The sequence below is a fragment of the Phascolarctos cinereus genome, unplaced genomic scaffold, assembly GCF_003287225.1.
Source record: "Phascolarctos cinereus isolate Bilbo 61053 unplaced genomic scaffold, phaCin_HiC Scaffold_9;HRSCAF=440, whole genome shotgun sequence".
NCBI lineage: Eukaryota > Metazoa > Chordata > Mammalia > Diprotodontia > Phascolarctidae > Phascolarctos > Phascolarctos cinereus.
Window position 1 is genome coordinate 250,994,026 of NW_027556402.1, and position 6,702 is coordinate 251,000,727.

Below are 6,702 nucleotides of genomic sequence, written 5' to 3' on the forward strand. Positions count from 1 at the left end.
CTTCCTGCCTCATCATAATGTAAGTCCTTTATAAACTTTAAAGCCTTATGGAAATGTGAGTTATTGTGATTAGAAAGATGAAATCAGACAGAGTAACTACCACCTTCAAAGGTGTTACCATCTTGTAAATTCTGATGGGGTACATGTGCTTTGGAACACCACACTGTCCATAATTATGGGTCAGACTTACACAACTCCATTGGGAAGCCAGGAATGAAACCCAGCTCAGTGCCTTCTGTGTCTCCCTATGCTGCCCAGATTCCTCAGACACTTACTAGTGTGCACCTTAGGCAGCTCTCTTAATCACTGTCTGCCTCAGTTTCCTCATCACTAAAATGAGGATAGTGATAATACCTAACTCACAAGGTTGTTGTGAGGATCAAGCATACCTTAAAATGCTATACAAATGCTAGCTGTTATTATTATCGTTATTATTACTATTCTTTCATAAAATCTCTCCCATTCATCTCCTGCTCTCCACTTACACAACTACCACCCAGGTTCTGGCCCGCATCACCTCATACCTAGACTATTGCACTGGCCTTCTAATTGGTCTCCCTTCCTCAAGTGTCTCTTCATTCCAGTCCATCCTCTAGCCATAGTGACCTTCCCAAACTGTAGGTCTGATCCCTTCCTCTCTGCTCAATGAATGCCAGTGGTTCCCTGTTACTTCCAGGATCAAATATCAAGTCTGTTTGGCTTCCAAAGTCCCTCACAACCTGGCCTCTTTCCACCCTTCCTGTTGTCTTACACTTGCTCTACTCCCTGTACTCTGCATTCTTTAAACACCACATTCCATTTCTGGCATCTGGGCATTTTCCCTGTCTGTCTTCCATACTCTTACCTCCTGAGGGCCTTCTCCAATCATCCTGACTGATGTTTGGCCACTAGACCCAGATGGTTCTGGAGGAGAAAGTGGGGCTGGTGACTCTGCACAGCCCTCCCTCACTTACATCCAGTTTACTTGCATGTCCTGGCATCACCTCCCTGATGTCATGGTCCTCTTGGAGAATGAAGAAAAATAACAACCACCATAGGAAGGTCAAAGGCTTTGTTTGCTTAGCACCGTCTCTGGCACAGAGCAGGTGCTCAATAAATGTTTATTGACTCAGCGTCCACCTCTCAGTGTCCCAGACAACTACACTTCTTATACTCCACTGCTAAACCTCTCCTCTTTCTGACTTCACTAATTCTGGCACTGTCCTTCACCAGCCTCCTGTGTGATAAACCTGAGGATTGTCTTTGATTTTTCCTGATCTCTTATTTTATATCTGGCTGATTGTCTATCCTATCACTTCTATTTCTCTGTTCCTGTCTGTTCTTACTACTGCTCTTGAAAAGGACCCCATCGCGTGCACACACACACACACACACACACCTCCCACCCTACTGCAATAGAATCTACTGCAATAGATTCTGAAAGGTCTTCCTGCTTCCTAGAAAAAGCCCTTCTTCTGGCCATCTTTCATTGTGTTGCCAGAATAATCTTCCATTATGTGGTCATGTCATTCATTCCTCTGCTCAAAAATCTGCTGTTTCCCTATTGTCTCCAGAATAAACCAACTCTTTTCTCTTCTCTCTATAACCTAGAGCCACACATGCTTTGTCTTTCTAACTGTATCCTGCCCTCAGCCCCCTCTGTGCTCCAGCCAAACTGGTCTGACAGACACACACTGTGCCTTCAGACTTTGGCTCACACTCTTCTATGTGCCTTTAATACTCTCTCTTCACCTGTTGAATTCTGACCAGTCTTTTAAAGTCCACCTCAGATATGGTGTCATATCTTACAAGTGTCTCCCAGACATACATCCATGCAAAAAGATCCTTCAAGATTCCTTAGAAGACATCAAAACAGAAATAACCCTGCTGGTTGGCCCTCTTATCATGACTGGTAGGAGAGGCACAGCATGATGTGTATGCACGTCAAAGGCTTTCACTACTGTGATGGCAAAGATCCGGTACGGAGTCCAAGTTGAAGACGTACGTGCTCTGTGCGTGGTGAGGTTATCCGGCTGCTCTTGGTGATGCATGATATCGTGCTGTGATATGTACCCTATAATACTGCGGAGTTTCCTCAAATAGACTAATTAGTATACATTTATTAAGCACCTTCTATGTGCCAGGCACTGTGCTAAGTGCTCGGGTTACAAAAAGAGGTGAAAGACAGTCCCTGATCTCAAGGACCTCACAATCTAATAGGGGAGACAATATTCAAACAATTATATACAAACAAGCTAGCTAAAGAATAAATAGCAAATAACAGAAGGAGGTAGCTAGGTGGCACAGTGGATAGAGCACCAGCCCTGGAGTCAAGAGGACCTGAGTTCGAGTCCGGCCTCAGACATGTAACACACACTAGCTGTGTGACTCTGAAGAGGTCACTTAACTCCAATTGCCTCACATTAAAAAAAAAAAAAGAAAAAAGGAAATAAGAGGGAAAGGTACTAGAATTAATTAAGAGGGATTGGGAAGGACTTCCTGCAAAAGATAGAATTTTAGTTGAGACTTAAGCCAGGGAAATCGGGGGAAGTTGAGAAGGGATAGTTTTTCAGGCATGGGGGAAGGGGGGGCTAGCCAGAGAAAATGTCTAGATCCAAGAAATGGAGTGTCTTATTTGTAGATTAGCCAGTAAGCTGATGTCTCTGGATCAGAGTACATGGTGAGCACTAAAGTATAAGAAGACTGGAGAGATAGGAGGGGTCTAGATTATGAAGGGTTTTGAATGCCAAATAGTATTTTGCATTTTTTATGTTGGTAGTGATTGGGAACCATAAATTACTCAAAATAATTTTGTCCACTACTAAACTTATACATCAAAGAGGCCACTGATAAGAAGAAAGTCCTTATATGTGTAAAAATATTTATGGCAATGATTTCTGTGAAAGTAAAGAATGTGGAACAAAGTAGATGTCCATTGAATGGGGAATGGCTAAACGAGTCATGGCACATGAATGTAAAGGAATTTCACTGAGCTATAAGACATGACCAATATGATGAAGACAGAAAACATGGAAAATCGATGCAGAGTAAATTCAATAGAGCCAAGAAAACAGTATACCCTATGAAGACAAGCATGCCAACAGAAAAAACAACCACACAAGAAAAATCGAGCGAATGCTGCCAAATTACAGAGAACAAACACGGCTCAAAAGAAGAGCCATAAGACACCCCAACTCACTCCTTTGCTGAGGTGGGAGGGCCACGAGGGTGTTATACTTGACATGTTTTCAGACTTTTTTGATGTGTGTTCAGTGTTGCTGTTTTTCTCTTGTTTTCTTTAAAAATATTTGTTTTAAATGTACATGTGTATGTATGTATATACACATACCCATGTATTATGGTTCTCTGGGAGGGGGTAGAGGGGAGATACTGGGGAAAATTTTGGTGATATAAAAAAACAGAAAGACATCAATAAAATTTATTTCTTAGAAAAGAAAGGACGTGACTCTGGTGTCCTTGTGTGTAACATAGAGTAAAATGGACTAGAACAGAGGTGTGGAACATGCAACCCACAACAATCCTGAGGACCTTCCAAACCAGATTAAAATGTAATTTGGAAATATTTAACAGATGAACAAAAATACAGTAAAACTTAGATAATAGAACATTTTAAAACTAAGTCAGTACATGGCCTGCAGGGATTCCTGTTTGGATTACTGACCCTGTTTCTGTTTGCCTCTGTTGACAACAGCATTCCAGAAGACATCACAGTTAGAATATATACTCCCTGAAGGCAGGGACTAGTTTATTTTTGTCTCTGTGTCTGCAACCCCTAGCAAAGGGACTGGCATATTATAGGTGCTGAATAAATGCCTTTTCGTTGGCTGATTGATTAGGAGGATTTGAGACTGAAGGTGTCCAACAAATAGTCATGAATGGGTCCATGCTAATTCAGAAAGTGCCCCAGGTCTTTGGCCCTGTGCTTATCAACATTTTTATCAGCTGACTTACATAAAAGCAGAAATTCCATGCTTATTAAATTTATGGATACAAATGTGGGACGTGAATTCAATTCAACAAACATTCATTATGCATCTACTCTGTGTTTGGGGCATAAAGAAAAAAGAAACCAATGCATTCCCCTTCCTTAACTAGCTTACATTTCACTGACAGGAAGCTGGGAATAACTAACACATTAGATAACAGACTCTTATCCAAAAAGATCTCTATAGGCTAGAATAATGGGCTGAACCCAATCAAATGAAATTAGGTAGGTATAACAGGAGACTGTTGTGTCCATGAGGACCCAGTTCTGGGAACATACAAATTGGTGAGCCTGTATCTGGAAGTGCCTGAAGACATAGGTCAGAGGGACATTGCTCTCTTCTTCAAAGTATGCATAAATTGGCCAAATCAGTCTCTTCCCCTGTGGGAAAGCAGGCATTGCTGCAGGCCTCCAGAGAAGGGAAAGTCTCAGGTTCTCCCCAGCCAGGCTGCTGCCACGTGGCCTGTGAATGCATGGCTCTGCTGTTGCTTCCTTCGCTGTTGTATCTGGTCTTTCCTGTTCTCAGGTAAAGGATTATCGGAGACAGAATGACCTAAGGAGATACTAATGGACCCCAGAGGTCCAGTGGTAGGAGTGCATGGTGGAGACTGTTGTACCTGCCACAGTGAATCCAGGTGAGGCACCAAGGAAGTCCTGAGAAGCAACCTTCAAGGTGCAGCCCAGCAGCTGAGACACCATGCCCTGCAATAAGGGACAGATTCGGGAACTTGGTGGGATCGAGGCTTGGTATCAACCTTTAAGTTTGAGCATTGTCTTGGGGATACCAAGGGGCTATACTTGCCCTCAGGCAGGGGAAATGTTGGTAACTTCTGTGCTTGCTACATCTTCTCAGTAAATATTCCTTTGTAAAACTTAAACAATGTTACCTAGTTGTCAGTGATACAAAGGAAACACCAGTTGGTTAGAAGACATTTTGATGCTAATACTGGACTAATCAGGGACAGAAGGGTGATGACAAATGGCACTGGCAATTGATATCGTGGGGAAATACACCAGAATGGGGTCTCAAGCTGATTGCATTATAATGATAACACAGCCTCTCACAGGTACTCCTAGCACACCAAGGGGAAGACGTACCTGCCCAATGTGGACGCAACTTGCTCTCCAGATGTGTGCTGGGAGAGTAAGCCCAGAGCCGTTGTCTGTGAACTACATGGGCATAAATATATAAAGTCTTGCATTTGGGTTAAAATAAATCAGCTGCAACATGATAGGAGGGAAGTTATAGCTAAATTAGAAGTATCAGATAGGTGGGAGCCATTGCAGCTCACAACACTCCCTTATTTTAAAAGTGGGAAATATTTAACCAAATGAATAAAAATACAATAAAACACAGATAATGTTAATATGTGATTATCTCAGTCAATATGTTGCCAGCTTAGTGGCCACCATTTTTATTTGAGTTTGATACCACAGACCTAGACCAAAGTTCTCATTATAGGGAGGAATTGAACAATGAAGTACCCCAATCAACTTGATGAGCCTGTCTTTAGGATAAATGTAAACATGGCCATTAGCCTCTTGTTAGCAATGGAGAAGGGACCTGTGATTTTATTGGCATAGGGAGTTCCCAGTAAGGAACTTTCTCTACCAAAGCAGGTCTCTTTCAACTTCAGTCTTAGAGACTTGCCTGAAGCACCAAGAAAGTAAATTAACTTGACCAGGTTCACTACAGCTGGTATGTGGCAAGGGCAGCATTGGAACCCAGAGATACCTGTGTCCAATGTTAGCTCTTTAACCTCTCTAAGAGGGCTTTGAGGTACCTCGTTCAGACTAAAGGATAACCCCTAATTATGTCTCCAAGACTGAGGCTACCCTAAGACAAATTGGCTACCTGGGAACTGTTCTTTGGCACCTCTTAGTGTTAGGTTTCAACGACTGGGGCGGCTCCATAATGATTTGGTTGGTTCTGATCTTGTTGCAGGAGCCATGCTTCTGTGCTGCTCTACAAGAAAGCCAGCAGAAGCCCCTTTTTGCCTTTTTCCATTTCAGAGACCAAAGGAGACCTGGGTTTGGGGGTCGTGGAAGAATCTGTGGGTGTATGAATTCTCCTGTCCAGGAACCCTTAATGGCTGCATTGAGGCAGAACTTGCCCATTGTTTTCTCATCCTTTCTGTTCAAGTGAGAAGTCTGTAAGAGTGGATTTTCCCAGACCAAGGTATGGCAGCAGTTGGCAAAACATACCAGAGAAACATATAGAAGCTACATGGGCTAATACACATAGCCTGAGAGGAGAGTTTGAGGACAATGTTATGCTTGAACCCTTGCCTACCACTATACTTAGAGGAGGGCAATTTCATATGCAACACGATCCTGGAATCTACAGTCATCTTCTAGCAAAGAACAAAGATTTCTTGGGCAGTACCAGATATGGCCTGACAGGTGAAATCAAGTGAAGTCAACGAGCATTTATTAAGCAGCTACTAAGGGCTAGGTACTCTAAGTGCTGGGGGGGAGGCAAAGAAAGGCAAAAACAGGTGAAAATGAGAGAGCGATTGTGGAGTCCTCAGGAGGGGAGCATCTTTTCTTTTATGAGTCTCATGGCCTACACAGAACTGGAGCAACAGAAAGCATTAGAGTTGATGATGAAAGCAGAATGCTCACATTTGTCTATTGTAGATTAGCTGAATCAGAAGCAGCCTCCCATATTTCCTGGTATTTGTCGAGAGGAACAAGATTGCCCAAGGAAGCAAGGG